Consider the following 20310-nt stretch of genomic DNA (forward strand, 5'->3'; position numbering starts at 1 on the left):
CATTGTTTTTGTGGGTTTTGACCTTGAATAGTCAGGTTTATTTTACTGGGTTCCCTTTGGCCTTGGCACACCAGCTTTCTGAATTAATTTCCAAAACCAGTATGTGATGACTCTGTTTGTACTGGCATATCATACCCTGACTTAACAGAGCAACATTGGTGAACCATTTAGAATGCTATAATACACTGCTGCAAGGATCATCTGAATTTAACTCCCTTTTTAATGTGATGGCACATTAGCTCAGAGAATTCACAAGCAGATATTACTGTCTGTTAGCTCATTCTTGTTGTCTTTATCTTAAGCATTTGTGACTGGCGACCATTCCTCGAAAATGGAAGTTAGGCTACATGGATTCGTCTCTCTTCATGGGAGTAGTTCTTACTATGTTCTAAATTACTTCCCGGGTCTTCATCAAATTCTAGTTGTAGCATCACTGCCAACAGTTTGTGTCATAAGCTGTGTCCAGCTCTGGGGCCTCCAGCATAAGAAGGACATGGACCTGTTGGATTGAGTACAGAGGAAGGTGATGAAGATGATCAGAGGGCTGGAGCACCTTTCCTATGAAGACAGACTGAGAGAGCGGGAGTTGTTCAGGTCTGGGAAGACCTCATTTTGACCCTCCAGCACCTAAAAGGGGCTTATAAAAAAGATGGAGAGCAACTTTTTACACTGGCAGCTAGTCATAGGACAAGGGTTTTACACAAAAAGAGCAGATATTTAGCTAGGATGTAGGAAGAGAGGGTAGTAAAGCACTGGAACAGGTTGCCTAGAGAAGATGTGGATGCCCCATCCTTGAAAGTGTTCAAGGCCAGGTTGGATGGTGCCTGGGCAACCTGGTCTAGTGGGTGGCATCTCTGTCCAAAGGTGAGGGGTTGGAACTAGATAATCTTTAAGGACCCCATTCTGTACATAATTGATACATGGTAGGAAAAAACCAGCATCACTGTGTGTAATGGGGGAGATTGAGAGAGAAGCACCTCTCCAGAATGTCACTGTTTTTAAATGACTTAGCCTTTGAGCTAATGTTTGTTACTACCATAAAGTGACTAGAAGTTACCATTAATACCCTCTCTTCCTTTTAAAATCTAGTTGATACAAGCAAGTAGAAGCTTTTAATAAGGCAAGGCAACAAAGCATGGACAAAGCACGGACACCACTGCAGGACTGCAGGGCAAAAGCAAACAGTGCAGCTATTCCAGAATGGTGGTGTCAGTCTGGAATGACACCCTGCTGTGACATTTTTATTCCACAAAATCATTGATTTATTTCAGATGACAGTGCACATATGCACAATTACCCTGAAGAGCTATTCTGGCCGACAACACTAGGCAGGCAAGCATGGAGTGTGATTTTCAGAGCCATAGGCAGTTTTATTGCTGTCTGGGTCACTTCAAAATCTGTGGGAAGACAATGGTTTAAATCTCTCAAATCCCAACACACAAGCTCAAGTCTATAGGTAATGCAGTATGCAGTATTTCCATTTATATTAGCAGAATTTTATTTCAGTTTATTTAAAAACATAAAACTCCTTCTTAAAACTATTAGTTTTAAATGCAGATTCAAAACAAGAGAAAATAAACTGAAAAATATTCAGAGATTTTCCTCTTCATATTTTAACTAGCTGAAGAATTAACTGAACTTTGATGAACTTCAGTTAACATTTTATATGGAAAACAAAAGTGATTGTGTCTATGCATGTATGATACAGAGTTTCAAGATAACTTAATCTAACTTTTTTAAAGTAGTTCTGTGAGCCTAGAACAATTTTCAGCCACTGAGTCACAGAACTGCAGGAACTTGTAGAATTCAAGATGTCTCTGGGCGGCTTCCAGGAGGTCACAGATAGATAAGGAATTAAAACCAGCAAATGAAAGTTTGCTAGCCAGATAGCTGCACAGCCATAAGGAATGTTCTGTGAATCTGCAAAGAGGGAGGCTCATCTCAACTGTTATCAACAATTAAAGAGGAGCCATCTGTGCCTGTACAAAGTCCATGGACAGAAATATCTAGAGAAGTTTGCAAAGTCACTGTAGTGTGCTAGCCTTGAATCCTACCGATATCAATTAAAATATCAGTATTTTAAAGACCTTGCCATTACTACAGTTATCAGTTTTAGTTGGGACATAACAAAATTTTTTGCTGCTTATGCAGGGAAATGAACATGCTGGACCTAAGTGGCTTATTCTTTATAACTTCTAACACTATGTAGGCAATGAGTTTTAAAGGCTACAAGATTAAGTCGAGACTGAAGGGATAAAACAGAGAGAAAAATATCTATCATAAAAAACCTATATGCTCATGTTGTTCTATATCCATATTCTTCTCAGAGGCCACAGCTGCATTTATACTAGAATTTCTGTGACTAACAAACAAGTTTCACCTCGTTCATAAATATTTGTCTGACTTGGTTTTGAAAAAATTAGATAAACAGAAAAAGTAGTAGTAGATTTGAATGCAACACCTACGTATAAACTCCTCTGTACTTGGGTACATCTTCAGAGGTACTAAGCTTTAACTTCAAAACACTGTAGAACAGTTACACTTTTTCCATTAGCTGTAACACATAACCAAACCTCAGCAGGAAGGTTAAACCTGTGATAGCCAAGCAGATATCCCATATTTTTAGATGCACAAATGGATTAAAAATAACCTCAAGAAATTCTTATAAACAAGCCAACAAACAAGCAATAGCGAAAGTGGATTTTGCACAGGATTAAACGCTTAGAAAGGCTAAGAGAGAAAAGCATATTAATTCTAATGAAGCTGAGAAGTCTGTCTCCTTTTCAGCAAATCATTTTAAAAGCCTGTCTGGGATTTACTGGAGCTAATGAGATTTAAAATGCTTAACTTTACAGTCAGATTCATACTGTTTTCTGAATTGGCATCCTTGATAGTGAGGGAATTTTTTTTAAAAGGAGAAAAACAAACCATACAATCTTCACTGGTGTAAATCCTGTTTGCAGCTTACCTTTCACTGAACCAAATAAACTGCAGGATAATCGAAACCTTATTTGTCCATTTATTGAAAGTGAGCAATGGTATCAAAACATGTATGTAGAGACAAAAATAGCTGTCAGGTCATTTAGCTGTGTCATGCACAACTCATATATACATACCTACACAGCTATTTTCACACTGATAAACATTCTTCGAAACTGCATGTTTGTGGTATAAGAAGGGACCTTGAGACTTTCTTATTCCAAACAATTAAAAAAGGCCACTAGACTTTGTTTCCAGTTTCATGCAGCCACAGAAATAGCAATTGCTAATAATAATATATTATACTAAAATCCGTCTTGAAGCCACTCTGTGGTATTTCTGTCTCTACAGGACTTAGATACTGTTTTAAGAAAAGTCTCGGCTATTTTGGTTATAAAGAAAGTCAGCACAATATGAACTGTGGTTTTGCTTGTTTCCAGACTTATCAATGTAGCTATATCCTCAGTGCAGTTCTTTTTGTAATAAGCACTTCAGATCTTTATTTCATGGCAAGCATGTCATTATTATTAAGCAATTATGTAAAAACTAACATTAATAAAGGATACTGATAACTGGGAAGAGTAATGAAGAAATTATGTGTACTACTGCGTCAAGCCACCCTAGGCTGAGCAGTGTCTCTGAATCTCAAAAATTACACTACCAGAGTTAGTATTCTTACAAGATTTTTTATCCATAGATTACCTGGATAGAGTTAGAAGCCATTAAAAGAAGAGCTAGAAAGAAACGCTATTGCATCTTGTGTAACTCATCTTCCTCCACTTATCCCTATATCTCCTGACACGCAGAGCATTGGAAAAGGTAGTCCCTTTGAGAAAAACGGAGAAGTTATGTACATGGCATATGTACAGCAGATAAGCTGAAGAATTATATACTACTCTATTCAGAAGAGAAAAAATATCCCAAAACATTGTAGTACCTAAGCAGACAAAGTAAGTTTTACAACCATACATAACATACATGAATATATGGCGCACCTAAAAATTAGTTGCAGGTGTTGATATTATGTTTGCAAGATAAAGAACCTTAGTGGAAAATTCAGTCTCTAAGAGATGCAGACTAGGAAAAAAAAAAAAAAGTAGTTAAAAAAAGAGTGCTTTTCAATTCCAGTACTAAATGACAATAGAAGCCTTTAGGATGTTAAGTGAGATGTTTAACAAACACAGCCTTTATTGAGGGTTTAGCAAGGATTTATAGGAGGAGATGTTTATGGCCTGTAATGGCCATGGCAACTGCCCCCCATAGTTAGATGGAGAATTCCACATGGAAAAGATGGTATTGCTAACCAAAATGTGGGGAGTTTGTGGTCTTTCTAAAACTTGATACAGCAACAGCTCTTTTAGGCAGGGGGCTGAGCAAATGCTCCCCCATCACATAAACAAAGCACAGGTTATGCTCATGCTGTCACCAAAGCAATCTGATCAGGTCCAGAAATACCTCTGGTTCTCCAGAGACACCACCCAGAATCGGGGTACCTAACACAGGTATTCCGATGGGCCAACTACCTGCTCTCTAAGTGTTGTACATGCTAAGCTAGGCCTCCATGTCTAAATAGGCATCCCTTCATATATAACAGACTGTTTGATATGAATTAAAAGAAAGGAAGAGGATGTATGCATCTTTTTTGAGTGACTCATATATACAGCAAACTCTGGCTTAACAGAAGTGCTCCTTCTGTTATAAATTCCAGGTATTTGTCTCATTCACCAAAGTAACCTTTTGATTTCTTGGTGTTAGTCAAGACTGACTTGCAATACAGTTCTTCTTATCCCAGAAATCTTTAAAGGTGTATTTTTACAGTCTTTTATCAGAGTAGGTGCATACAAAAAGGAATCACAGAATCAATTAGATTGGAAAAGACCTCAGAGATCATTGAGTCCAGCATCTGAACGCCACCACATCAACTAGACCATGGCACTAAGTGTCATGTCCAGTCTTTTCCTAAACACCTCCAGGCACAGTGAGTCCCCCACCCCTCTGGGCAGTCAATTCCAATGTTTAATCACCCTTTCTTTGAAGAAATTCCTCCTAATGTCCAACTTGAACCTCCCCTTGAGCAGCTCGAAACTGTGTTCTGTCATTCTGAACGTAGTATAGGTTGGTTTGCAAGTTGTGTTACAAGCAATAACAATATACTTGCTAGTTAGCTCAAATGTTGTCATTTTCTCAAAGGACAATCTGCTCCAAGTACATGAATAAGCTTCATCTTTAGCCATGTTTAAATCTCAGTAATTATCACACATAAGCCTGGAAATTGTTTTGTTAAGGACATCTGGAATGTGTATCATAAATACAGGAGGAAAAAGCAAATTTTCAGGAAAAATATATGACTGATATCCTTGAGGGGGGCACATTTAGTATGTAGCACTACCACTATCTCCTTTCACCTAACCAATAGGCCTCAATTATAAAGATGAAAGCACTTAGCATTTTCCTAGACTTCAGTTACATCTCTATTCTAACACAATCTGTCCTCTGATTCTAGAAAATAACCCTTAAATTACCTTGTACTCCTGTGTAAAAGTTTCAACTTCCTTAAAACTTAAGCTTTAAGACACACTTTGCAGACGTAAGAGATTGTTTCAGAGATACTTACTAGACTTCCCTCACAGCAGCAGCTCTGCCATTCCACCCACAACTATAAAAAGTGCTGAGGCTCATGTCCTGATCACTCCTCTGAAAGTAAGGCAAATAAATAGCCACTAGTATTTGGTTTCTGATGAGGTAAACTGCTTACACATAGCAGGCTACCTCTCCTCACATTTCTGGGATTGACACAGATGGTGAGTTGAAGTGCTTTCAAACAGTAGCTTTATGCTCACGGACTCCCCATTTTTCAGACCTTATTTTCCCTCAAAACCAGCTATTTTTAAAACAACTTGCATATCTTCTACTTTAAAGAGAGCATCAAGAAAGCCTGTCAGCAGTTCACTGTGAGGACAGAGGGGAAGGGAATCTGATTGATCGTACCAGATTATCACCATCTATCACACAATTCATGTGCTGGAAGGTATAAGGCTGGAAAGAAATTTGTGTCATTTTATCACAGAGCTCAAACTTGATTGCCACACTGGTGTAGCTGCTCAATAGAAGACCATGATTTGGACTGTGCTTATTGGACTTGTAACTTTGAGCAATTCATGATAATAGGAGCAAACCCCTGCTTTCTGTAAACCTACTTGTATATATACTTACAGAAGAGAAAGCTGACAGAGCAGCAAAAGCATATCTGTGTACATTATTCATGTACATTTATCTGTCAGCAGATAGAGTCAAAATCCTCTCGGTAACTACTTTCAGTATTGATTAAAACAGTGTGAATGTTTTACAATAACTGGAGACAGTATTTTATGCATTTGATAAGCAACACTTGGTAAATCACTAGTCATAGTGAATTACCAGGTAAATCAGTCAAGTTTGGCAAAATTTTGGCTTCCTTAAAGTTCCTTTATGAGCATCATGGGAATTTTACTTCTAAATTGTAACTGCCATGGTGCTGCAACTCTATATTGACAAGTTTCCGTATTTAGATTCAGTAGCCTGTATTTATTTGGTGTGCTAAAGGAGACTAATGGTTAAAGTACTCACGTCTCTTTGTGGCTGAGGGAAAGCATCAGAGCTCCATACTTCACAGATTTCTGGGAAGCTAATAAGATGTGTGGCTGAGGCTCTAAGCCAAAATGTGAGCAAATGGCAGCAGAAAATCGTTTCAAGTCACTTCAGGATCTTTGCTGAGTCATATCGGTTTCAGTGTCTGTGCGAACAAGTCTGTGTGGATTCCACATCACACCCAAAACTACCAGAAGGGCTTTTTGCCTGCCTTTAATATTTTTGGAGCTAATTTACAACATCTGCCTGAAAAAAACACACAACAAACTGAAAAATGCAGACTCAGATGGTGTGCCTGAACATCTCATATAGCCATAATCCAACAGATCCAAATTCAATTGATCTGCACTATTACTGAAAAACAGTGTTCTCCTTATAGTCCATCTGGTAGATGGTGAAATTATCCTCACTACAGACAGAACCACTGTCGTATAAAATTTCTACTAATTCATTTTCTGATGGAGCAGCTGATGCATCTGTTATTCTCATCCTTGCCTCACCTGTTTTAGGCCCAGTAAGTGGCTCAAGGCACTTCTCTTTAACAAGGTGGGTGGGCAGAGTAGAAGCTGATTTATTTATCAGACAAAGCACTGAGAGGCACTTTCACTGAGAGATAAAAGTTCTGGATCCCAATTTTCCTCCCTATTCTCTTAATTGCTCCATGAAAGAAAAGATATCATGCCTATCAAGCAGCAAATTGTAATAACCACACTCAGCTCAATAGTGCTAATTGATAGATTTGTTTGATAGATTTGGTCAAAAGGCAGACCTAGAATTCATTTTATTTCCCTTCTCTGCTTGTCTACTTGCTGAGAGCCAGAGGAGAAATAGCACTCAACGATTATCATAGCTTTAATCCAGGCCTGAGCTAAAGGCTTAGGCAGCCCAACCAAACAGGCAGTGCAAGCAAATCCTACACTAATTCTGCATTGCTTTGTGGATATATGGAATAAGCTCCTATATTGTATATTCCAATAATCCATCCACGGGTAGATAATGTTAAAGATATATAGGTTCACTCTAATTCCTATTTTCTGACTAGATACAGATAGAATGTGTCCTTTTGGAAATTGGTGTCCTTTGCTTTAGTGTCATTGAGGATCTCAAAGAATTCACAGGGAGAACAAAAGTGGCAGCTCTATTGTCATTTGCAAAAGAAACAGACACACTTCTCACCTTAGCTCTGTCTGCTTCCAGTGGACCAGCATTCCTTCAGACTTATCTTTAGCCAGCTCTCAGTTGTACTCAGCTTAACCAGACAAACCTTTCCACGGTGTGGAGAGGGATAAGCCTTGGTTTCACTGGCACATCAAAGCAGATCTGCAACCCACCTTTTTGCTGTAATCCTTTGAACAAATTCCAGTTTATACAGTTAATGGATGCACAGAACCAGCTCTGTCATAACAATGTGTTAAGTGGGCAGTTACTAATTCAGTTCTGTAGGACTTTTTATTTCACTGAGTCTTTTTAAAAACAGTATATAAAAAATTTATACTTAGAATATAAACCACTTTATGTGACCATAATTTCAACAGACCTCCAAAATAAAGTTTTGCTGATGGACAAGAGAAAGTCTCTCAGGGAGAAACAGACATATTCTCAAGCTCACTGCTACCATTTGTACTGTCAGGGAGCATCCTGTATCCATATGTCATAAAGACTTAGAATAATGTAGCCTAGGAATTGGTGGCAAAAGATTTACTAATTCATCCTACTTGCTACAACAGTGTGCTTTGTTCAGTCTAGAGGCTTCTTCCATTTCCTTTAGAAGATCATTTGAACTAAAATAACTCTGAGTTAAAAAAATACTAGACTGTATGCTGCAGTTTATCCCATCTGTTTCTAATTTAATCATACTAATTAGCTGAGCTATCATAAATATATTCCTCTTCTGTCATCGCTGCTCACATTCTCCGTATTTATCTGCAGATGTCAGGAGCACTTATTTGTTCTTGCTACATGGTAAACACTGTTATGTCAGGAACCCTGCTGCGATAAAACTTGCCTAACAAACAGTCACCCTAAGCCAAAAAAACAGTGCCCACAGCTCGGTAACAAGCGGTAACCGGCTATCAGGTGGTGACAAACGCTCCAAGGTTTTACTCCTAACATTTTGTCACACTTCAGCAGTTCAAAGGAAAGATTTTTGGGAGCCTAGGACTAACCCTAACTACTTTTTTAAATCGTCATTGACATAATAACCATGCAGTTTAACTCTGTGTTATCTATTATATGTAGGGAAAATGTATGCCCTTTTTTCCCCAAGCAAATATAAGAGGTGATGTGATTACATATGGTACTATTTTGCAACCAGGTAGAGATGAACAGTGCCCCTAACGTCTCGGGATCACAGACAGGAGCTGCAGTCAGTCAGCCAAGAAGAAGGAAGAACTAGTGGACTCTCAAAATTTTGCCATTTTTTAAATATTTGGGAGTTTGTTTAAAAACACAATTCAGTTCCATTGCATCTACACAACCATATCTTATCCATATGATTTGTTTGGATGCAGCAGTCACAAAATTTAGCTTGAAAAATTTTGCAGGAAAACATTTAACTTCCATTTTCTATTTCTCTGTTGATAATCCACAAACTCTAATCAGGTTGTGCTTTTTAAGGATGCCCATTATTACAGGCAGATAAATAAATAATTGCAATCAAATGTTCAATGTCAGATTTTGAGGTTATATGCAATCCAACTGTAATCCAGGTCATGGATTTAGAAGATACATTTTTCTTATGAAGAAGTAGATTCTGCATAATTCAGAAGAGTTTTACACAGAACTGTATTCTCAGATGGATAAAGATGTGTAAATTCCTCAAAATCAAAGGGAAATGATACCCAGGAGGGCAAAGCAGACAAAATAGCCCATCAGCAACTCAACCACATGAAAGACCACAAAGAAACTCCAAAGCCACCCACACAGCTGCCTGAGGAGTCTGTCAAGGAATGAAACACTCTTGTTCAGCTCATGTTGCTGCTGGAAATCTGTTTGAAAAGCTTGGCAATACATCTGGATTTTACAGGATTGTACAACTGGCACACAAAGATGGGAAAAATGAAATCAGACTGAATTATGTGCTGCAGTACACTGGCAGTGTCACATATCAGCTAACTAGTATGTAATTTAATTTACAAGATAATGGAATGATCTGCATTTGTTACTGACAGAGAGGCAGCTGACAAACATCCACAGGGTAAGTACAAACTTAACTAGATAGTCACCTAAAAGGCAAAGAAGATAGTATCTTAAACTGTATTTATTTTTTAATAATATCTATTGTAGATACCTAGAAAGTTTCTGTTTCTGAAAAATGACTATCAGGCCATGAACATCAGACATCTATAGAATGTGAATAGGAATCAATCAATGGAGAATCAATCCGTTTGTTTCTACATCCTTCAGAAACTGCCAGTACTGAAGTGGTAGAGTAACGGAGTATCACATCTGTTGTATCACTTGTTATTGCTTTTTACCTGTTTGGTTTGTATAAAGCTGACAGATATGCCCTGCCTTACTGTCTTTCCACCTAAAAACTTGAAGATATCCCTTCTCAAAATTCTGCTTTCCTCAGTATGGAAGAAAGAAAGATGACAAGAGACTTAAAATTCAAAACATTTGCCAATAAGCATTCAAAAGAACAGTTTTGTTCTGTACTACACCAACATATCTCACCTAGGTACATTGAAATGCGAAGAGAGATTTTGATAGGAAATACTTATTAAAACCAAAGTATTTTAGGTGCCTTCAATTTGTCACAGGGAGTAGAAGTGAGAATGAGGCAAAACCTGGAACACTTAGGCATTTGTCTTCAACACTTGTTAAATGCTCCCTTGGCTTGTTCATGTTGTCAGTCTGTAGTAAAATGAACAGGATCTTAAATTCACACGGTGAAGACTGCAAGCTCCTTATTCAGTCTCTGTTTAATCTCCCACAATGCTTTTTGTTTAAATTTGTGATTGACTCACAGCAGTGGCTTCAGCCAAGCTTAGCACAGACAGACTTTGTGTGTGCCCACACAAATACTGATGAGTCTATTCCCACTGTTCGCTTATAAGATTCCCACTATCACTATCTTGAGCTTTTTTTAGGAGAGATTATGCTTTGCATAGGCCTCTGCCAAAGTGTCTCATATTCTGGTGTTGGGAGTAGTTGGAGACAAAAGACTATATATTCATTTTCATTTATGACCTAGATATGGCAGATTACTTTTTGCATTAGTTCAATTGAAATATTTGTTCTGTGAATTATGCTTTTATAGGTTCCTACATAATGTTCTTTTATTTACAGTTATAAAGCTCTCCAGGCAGTACCTTTTAAAACAAATTTATGTTGCAACAACATTCTCAAAAAAAAACAAAAAAAACCCCCCAAAAAACCCCAAAAAACAACAACAACAAAAAAAACTATTCACATGCCATTGTTCACAGTTCCACACAGTTAAGAGATTTCAGTGACTTCTCACCTCATCAGACTTGTGCTCCAGACCTCTCACCAGCTCTGATGCCCTTCTCTGGACATGCTCCAACACCTCAATATCTTTTTGGAACTGAGGGGCCAAGAACTGACCACAGGACTCAAGCTTTGGCCTCACCAGTGCTGAGTACAAAGGGATAATCACCGCCCTGGTCCTGCTGGTCACACTTTTACTGATTCAAGCCATGATGTTACTGGCCTTCTTAGACACATGGGCACACACTTGCTCATGGTCAACTACTGTAAAGCACCCCTAGGTCCTTTTGTGCTAGGCAGCTTTTCAACCTGTAACTTAAAAAGCTGGGGGATCATTATCATGCTAAAATGATTCAACATTTTAAAGAAAGGGTTCTGCTCCACCTCACTTTTCTGAGATGGATTATTTTCTTCTGGTGACATAGTTTTAAGCCAGATCATTGTTGTCATCTGGCCTATTTCTTTCTGAAGCCTGAGGGAGGCTGTGGAAATGCACACCTTGGGGCAGAGTAGGAGCCTTCTTTTTGGCACCACCAGTTTGGGTTACTGTAAATGATCCTGGCACCACACTTGAAAATTCTGGTGGTTTATTAAGTGCACCAGCAGTAGGGAAGTGTGCTAAAAGTTTTACAGCAGTTCAACAGAATACTCTGAAACACTCTTGTTTATTTAAAGGTCTAAGAGCCAACCAATTCTAATTCCTGATTTTTAAGCCTTTAAATATGCAAGACTGTGTCATATATGATGACATTTATGCGGGTAGACTAAGGCTTTCTTTGTCTGTAAGAAGACTACTATTACCTATGGATCCCGAGAGATGTGAAGATTTTCCTATGTTTAGTCAAGGTCTAAGGTAGATAAATTCTGAATCAGTAACCCCAAATTTCTGGTCCTCACTTCAACTTTTTTAAAAGAAGGCATTTAAAGAAGGCATTCTCAAGCTTCACACAGGGCTACTGTAATTTTCTCTGTATTTACAAAGTCTCATTTATCTGAGACTCTAGTTAACTCTAGTTAACTTTTAGTTACAATTTTTACTTAAAAATCTTCCCCTTTGATTTCATAACCAACTTAGGCTGACCTAATACTTTCGTGCACACAGCTGGAAGACTCCATGTGTTCCAAGAGATGTATTTTACAACTGACCAGCAAATTAGGATATTTGAGTGTACAATGTCACTAGGTCAGCCTAGACCTTAGGGCAGCAAGTATGACTCATTTCTCTTCTGATTATATCATACTTTTTCCTGTTTTCAGATCTATTTCTACAGTGATCTCATTGAAAAATTGATTAAAATTTGGGGGAACTTGGCATTACATGAGTAAGCCTAAATACTACATAATGTACCATAATTTATAGGAAGTGACAGTAAGAGAAGTATCTAGAAAATCTGCTGAGTTCCTCCTATTTATTGTAATCTATAATACAGTAAAATGAAAGCTTTAAAATACTAATGCCTAGGGATAGAAATATTTCTTCTGTTCACTTTCTGCTATAATCCATCAAACACTAGGATAGATTTACAATTTAGATGTTTTCATTGCCAGCTACATTTGCTGATGGTAACCAAAGTGGTTAATAATTGCCCCGTTGCTTTCCTAGATGTTTTTGAAATAAATCATCTTACAGATACTGAAAGCTATCCACCTTTGCAATTATCTAAACTTTTGATGAAATTTGACAGCTTCGACATTCAAGCCCCTGAGAAGGCTGGAAGAAGTTCATAAAACTGTTTGCTGCTGTTATGATATAACATAAAATAAGCTTTGGGCTTCAGATCAGTCATAATGTCTCATCACAACAATGGGGAACAGTGAAAGAAGAAAGAAGCTGTTTCAAATAATATTTGGGTTCACATCATCCGAATGGCTACCAGATGGGGCTCTGAGCTGCCTGGAGATTCCACCTGGAGGGTATTGGAGTTGCCCATGCACTCCGCAGCAGAATGAATGGGCCCTCTGTGTTCCCACTGTCCTGAGTGTGAGATCCAGCTGATCACATCTGGTGAGAGTCTTGAGGCAGGTCTCTGGAGCATCAGCTGAGAATCGATGGGCAAAGGGGTTGACAGCACTTCCTAAATTGTCAAGTTGTTCCTTAACTGTCCATTTTACATGATTTATTAATTCTCTGGGATTAGGCAGTAAGCTTCTGCAGCTAGAGAGAAAAGAACATGTTTCAGTAGCTGCATGGATTTTAGTGCTGCTAAATCCTTTCTCACTCAGAAGTCAGGAGTTACAACAAAGGGAACAGGAAATGAAAAGAAAATTACTGATTTTTATATGTATGTTTCCAATTGTCAGAATATTTTATATAAATACAAAAGCACACCAGATTACCACTTTTTGGAATTTTGTAATTTGTTATTTGTAAATTTGTAATTTGTTATTTATTAACTTGTAATTTGAAATTTTGACAGTAGTTAGACTATTTTTATTTGGTGTGTCATGCAGCTAAAAAAACCAGATAATTTTCTGATACTTGAAACATTTGTTCTCAAAGTTGGCAAATGGATGTTTATGTAGTGAACTTAAGAAGTAGTGAACTTAAGAATCAAACAGAAATTTATCTGTTACGCTAAACAAAATCTATAAAACTTCCTCTCTACCATTTGTACATTAGTTATCTACCAGAGACAATGTATCTTGAAGCACTTGGAAAAAGCTTTTGTGTGTGAAACCAAGTGTTCTAATAAGCTACTTCATTTGGAAATTAAATCTACTTCTGTATTACCGCACAATTTAAAAACTATATTGAAATTAAAGATGTGATAATTTTTAGCTTGTAGAATGGTAGGCAGTCGGTTGTTTTCTTTTTGCTAAATAACTCTCTAGCTATTTGCTATTTTGCTTCTAGCATGTATCTTACTGTATATTCTTATTAGTGGCATTAGGTCAAGAAGTGTATCTTGTACAGAGAAAACAATGATTTTCAGTATGATTTGAGATTGCTGAGAAAATGGTGTTTCTCTCACTGATGAGTTTTAATTTTCTTATGATGAATATAATTGCTTGATTGAGCTGGACATGATATCCCTTGTGTTCTAGCCCAGTGGATTTCATGTACGTAAGGAGGATACAATTGATTCCACAGTAGGAAAGGAGACATCTTTAGCACTGTCTGACTGAAATGGAAGATGAATAGAGGAAATCTGAACTGGATAACTGTATTCCACTGAGCTGAACCTCTCTTCTCTTGTAGTTGTCCCATAGTTTTGCTCTGCACTGATAACCAGTAACCATGATTAAACCCAGAAGTAGCTGCCTTTTAACATTAACTGTGAGGACAATTCATATGTAGACTTTGATTTATCCTGAGTACCATCTGCACTGAAACATGAACACAAAAGTGTCTGACTCTTGTGGTATGTTGTACCCAAATGAAACAAGAAACCACTTAAATCATGCAAGAGGTTGAAGTTTTCAATCTGATCTTCAAACTAAAGCTTCAGAAACTAATTTAATCCTCTGGATCCTGACTAGAAAAAAAAAGTGGAACCCCTAATCTTTCAGCTTGAAAGAACTCTTATTTTTCAGCAAAAACAGATTTCTAATTATTTATCTTCTTATTCACACTGTCCTTTATTATAAACCATAAGAGGAAGATTGGTAGTAAGCAATCTTCTAAACATACAAATTCTCCAGGTTGCCTGTCAGACACTTCAATGTCAGATATTCCTATCAAGGAGGCATGTTCTCATCGCATAGTTCTTGCAAGGTATTAAACAGTTTATTAAACATTGCCTCAAAAATGTTCAAATCAAGGACAGAAAAAAAAAATCCTTTCAAGGATTGCTGCAGACTACAATTCAGCTTTGAGATAGGAAATGAAGCATGGTGGTAAATGCTTAAGCAGGAGTGAAGTGTACAAAGGCAGCCTGGGCAGTGTCTCTGAACACTTTACTTCTACTCCTTCACTGTTTTTTTCACAGAAAAGTTTTATTTCTATTTTACATTTTATTCCCTCTTCTTGTGCCTGATTTTTTTTTTAAGTGAAATGAAATAAGAAAATCTACGAAACAAGTGCTTTTTGTAAAAGTAAAATATGTGGAAACATCGTCTCTTTTCAACAAAGAGGTTTTATGTGTTTTCCTTACCTGCTGCACTATGGGAAAACAAACTTCCATTCACTTCGTGCAAACTGTAATCATCTGTACTCTTGTTTTACTGTGCCCATTGCTCACATTCAGTGAAGAATTATGTTGTAGTTAAAAAATACACATAGATACATACATAGTTCTGAATATTTTGCAGTCTGAGAGAGAGAGAAATTACTCACTGGCTTCTCAGTTTAGGGGTTGATACTTTTTTGGTGTTGCACTGCACAGAATAAAACTGATCTTTTTCTAAAAATTTATAGAAATATGTCTACACAGGCAAAGACTAGACACAAACACTGAGAAAAACTCTGAAATTAATAGGAGGAACTAAATATATTTTCCTACACTCTATCTTATACTATGGAATGGAAATGTTTATTTTGCTGGCTGATGTTTATCTGCTAAAAATAGCAACAGACAAAAGTTTTATAAGATGTGATATATTTGTGTGAAGGTTGAGAGTGAGCTGAATAAATCAATGATTAATATAGTGATGAGTGACATAATGGCTTATTTCTACCCATACTTGACATCATGCATTAATTTTGTAGAATTATTCAGGTCTTGAAACAGGGCAGAGGAACAATCTTGATGCCTCTCAAAGGAAATGGTGAGGAGACAGCTAGGAGAGAGCTGGTAGAAATAGAACATAAAGAATGTTCATGAAATGTGTCAAGGCAAGCATTGTAAGCTTCATTAAGTATATCCAGAAGAAACATCCATATCCCAAAAATTAAAGTTTAAGGTGTTTTCTTACAGTGATGGAAGAAAGATGTCCTGTTAAACATACGACAAGAAGACATAATGTTACTGCACTGCTATGAGTCCAGTTCAAATTTTAGTAAGCAAACAAGAATCTCTATACGTACAAGAATCTCTATAAGTCACCGACTTCCAAGATCACTGAGTCTTGTCAATCCAGCACTGCCAAGTCTACCACTAAACCATATCATCATATGCCACATCCACAAGTTTTTTGAATGCTTCCAGGGATAGTGATTCCACTGCTTGCCTGGGCAGCCTGTTACAGTACCTGACCACCCTTGCAGTGAAGATGTTTTTCTAAAATCCAATCTAAACCTCCTCTGGCACAACCTGAGGCCATTTCCTCTTGTCCTGTTGCTTGTTACTTGGGAGAAGTGATGGATTTCTGGCTACAGCTTTCTTCCAGGTTGTTGTTAGAGATGGATAAGATTTCCCCTGAGCCTCCCTTTCTTCAGGCTTAACAACCCCAGCTCCCTCAGCCACTCCTCATAAGACTTGTGCTCCAGACCCTTCACCAGCTCCGTGGATCTTCTCCGGACACACTCCAGCACCTCAGTGTCCTTCCTGTAGTGAAGTGCCCAGCTTCCACTAATGCCAGTTGTTGGTGATTAATTTCTACAGCTAACCACAGGGGTAGATGACATGCAGTCTCCAAGGAGGTATGGTACCTCCTAGGCTGTATCCAAACTGGGAAACTTTTCTGGTAGCACAGTCCAGTTGGGCAAGTCCCGAAGCTGGTGCAGAGCTCAGCACAAATTTGACAAGCTGCTCCAGCTTTACAGTTGGAGTCACCTGAAAAGAACTTTCTGCAGAGCACCATATCTGGACCACAGATCACGTCAGCAACTCACCCACTTCATACACAGAGCCAGCACTGACTCATCCTGCGATGGGACCCGGAGAGCCAGAATGCCATGAAGGAGTCAAGTCAGACCAGGAGCCACCTCAACTATTGTGAGAATGGGGAGGTCAGAGTATCAGTATGGGGAAGCTTGAGAGAGGTAAACTGGAGGTAAACTTGAACCTGAAATGGTGTAACTACTGCTTATACAAGGGTAGGTCTGTGTATCTGGGGGTACACATATGTATGTCTAGTTTTGGATTTGTGATGACAGGTTGTTTAGCTAAGGGGGAAGATTGCAGTGCTAGCACCATATTTGGAAGAGGAAGGATTTTTTAAGTTTCCCTTCACAATCCTTAATATATTTTTAGTTCAAAAATTTTTTATGAAACTTGATTTCTCAGAGCAGTTTTGTAAATACAGGGATGAAACACCAATAGGAGAAAACTTTATTCCTACTTAAATGAGAAACTTACAGTTTCCCATGGAAACACTGTTCCCACAGATACACACAGCCACCACAGAAAGGGAATCTGGTCTGCTGTGTTCAACTCCTAGTATTGCACTCTACAAAACACACAGAAAGACATGTAATTTTAAGGACATGCTTAACCCTTTCCTGAGTCAGAGCCTAAAATGTTCCCAGTATTCCTTCTAGCCCACTACAGTTATTGGATTAGATGCACGGAAGAAGAACAACACAAGGGAATGTGCCTGTTCTACAGGAGAGATTATTTATTATGGACTTTCTATATACGCTATATTCTTTTTTTTCTCCATTCCTGCTTCATTAATATTAATAAAAGCTTGTGTATTCAGGACATTTGCAATACTGCATTACATTACTCAGTGGCTCTAATGATGTTATTTCTTGAATTCCAAATTGACTCCCAGCCTTACTCATTTTACCAGGTATAAATAAGAATATGATTCATCATTTACAGAAAGCACATTACATAAGTCAGTTACAGTTTCACAACTGAGCACACAGACTGTCTGCATTGAAGACACAAATAGGAATAGAAACAGAGAAGTTTTTCTTTCCCTAGTTTCAAATCAAACTTAGACTACTGCACCCATCATGCCAGCTCTAGCTGAAATCAGAACAGAAAACATTCATCACATGTTTTAGATATTTCAAACTAATAATAGTCTGGGACTGGTTTTCAAAGAAAGATAAAGCTGTGCTTAGGAAGGGTGTGAATCCCAAGTACAACTGCTGCAAATAAAAGCTTTGTTTCTTTGATTCTGTTGGATTCCTCAAAAGGAAAATTTACTCCATATGTAGTACATATAATGGTTTTGCAATTCTAATGAAAAGTGTTAGCTACAGGCAGATTACACAGCATCAAAACTCTAGTACATTGAGCAGTGTGCTGTGGCCTACAGATGTGACTCCAATAATAGCAAGTGAGCTCATGCTTAGTGTGGAAGATTATTCATTAGGGAGAGAATAATGTAAGTGATATGATAATTACATCACCTTTTCCTGTACATTATTCTCACTATAGCTGACAGGGAAAACATTTCTAAGTTTTAAGTTACATTATTTTCAAATTTTGCAGAGTCTAGATAAAAGTAGTGTTTGAAAGTATATGTAAAGATTTATTTCATAACAAAGAAGGGGTGATGCTGCGGTGTTGAACTGCTTGTTTATTATCTCTGTCTGCTTTCTTCATATAAAATAGCTATTTCTTATTATTACATTCCACATCTATTAACACTAGCTATTTTAATTTTGGGGTAAAGATTTTCAAGAAATTATATTTTAGATCTATGTAATCACCGAATCACAGAATGAGAGCTTTTAGCTGAAATATAGGATCAATCTGATTAGTGCAAAAGAAGTCTTAGTATTAAACTGAAAAGAAAATTGCCAGAAGTTACAATCTCAGGAAAATTTATGTTCAGATTACAGCAATATCATGTTTTGATGAGGATATAATATAGTCAATTAAGAAATATGAAAATATTTCTTGGCTTTTTCTGTGCTTTTGATAATACTGGTTTATATCCCTACGGTCAAGGATGAGAAGAAACCCATATTCATTATGATTAGGATGTAATTTATCATGGTAGTATGTTTACTGATACTACTGAACAAAGGAGACAATAATGTAAACCAAGAGCAGACACCTTCCAAATTCTGAGACTATGGCTTTCATAATTTTGATACTATGCATATTTTAGTCTTATTTTTCCAAATCAGACTGCTGTTCCACAATGTTCTCAGCACCTGCCATCAAAATGAGAATTACTATCAACAGTTTGTAAAAGCCTCAGCCTAGGCTATATTAGAACAGACATACACATTTGTATGTCATGGACCAGTTTTTTCAAGTTTCCACTAAATAAGGATGCTGTGAGGATTTAGAATGCTCATGTCCAAATCTTACCTAGCATTTCTAGAACTGAACTGATGTAGCAAAAAAATACCAGTTTCAAAATGCAAACTGCAGTCCTATTTGTGTTGCAGACAATTAATACGTAAAGCTTTCAAAATAAACCCTTTTGCTCCATTTAGGGTATTTGATTGAATATCAAAGTGAGAAACAGTAACAGACTTTTCATTCAGTTCTGCTGCTTTCACTGATGTACACTTCTTTGCACAACCGCTTGCTACCGTCAGTTTTAATATAAAAGGGACATGGTGTTGGCTTAATCACAGGAGAGTGCAACTGATTCAAGTATTTTGTGTAAGGAAATCACCGCAAAATATTTACCCTGGTTTTGGCTTCTTTGCCATGGTATCTACCTTATGCACTTGTTGCATTCACAAGGATTTCCTGCTGTTGTGTACACCAAGCTGGCTTACAACACGTGTTTCTGCTTTTGTACTATATTGCTTTTCCTGTCCAAACAGTTACCAAGCAATGCAGTATCGGTCACCAGGCAGTGTAAATGCTACAATACCAATAGACAAGTGTTCTTAATACAACTAAATTAAATTCTGGAAATTCTGTTTTCCTCTCATTCCTATAATTCCCAGACGTGAATGGAATAGAAAATGTTTCCTCTTTGCAAAATTTGGGTGTTTCTATAGAACAATATGTGATAACTATGCTTTATAAGTTATCTTTAAATGGAAAATTTTTCAGAGTTTACATTTCATGAATGTAGATAGACACATGGTCTCAGAAAATGGGTTGCAAGGACCAAGCCAATTACACAGAAGTGTAATTGTTTACAGTCTTGTTTACTACAACATGACAATTTAAGTGACATTTCTTGTCTCCTTCTTTTTGGAGGTTCTTTGTGCTCCTTTCTTCCCCTCTCCTTGTATTCCAGTCCTCTTTTAGGTGTCCTGTCTATTTTGGATTAGCAATTGGCAATATGTGCCATGGCTGCTGTGGGGTTACTGTGAGCAGTTTGCTCCCCTGGTACCCACGCTGACTAGGCAACTGACTACAACTTCTTTTTGGTAGAGGATGATGGGTTGGAATAGCTTTCTCCCACTGTGGAGACTTTCCCCCACTATACATCCTTACATCAACCCACTACACTATTTCTAGATGCCACTGCTGTCATGTCATTAGAAGCGTGGTTGGT

This window comes from Empidonax traillii, unplaced genomic scaffold, assembly GCF_003031625.1.
Source record: "Empidonax traillii isolate 1590-97213 ecotype Southwest subspecies unplaced genomic scaffold, ASM303162v1 scaffold1332:size131828, whole genome shotgun sequence".
Classification (NCBI taxonomy): Eukaryota; Metazoa; Chordata; class Aves; order Passeriformes; family Tyrannidae; genus Empidonax; species Empidonax traillii.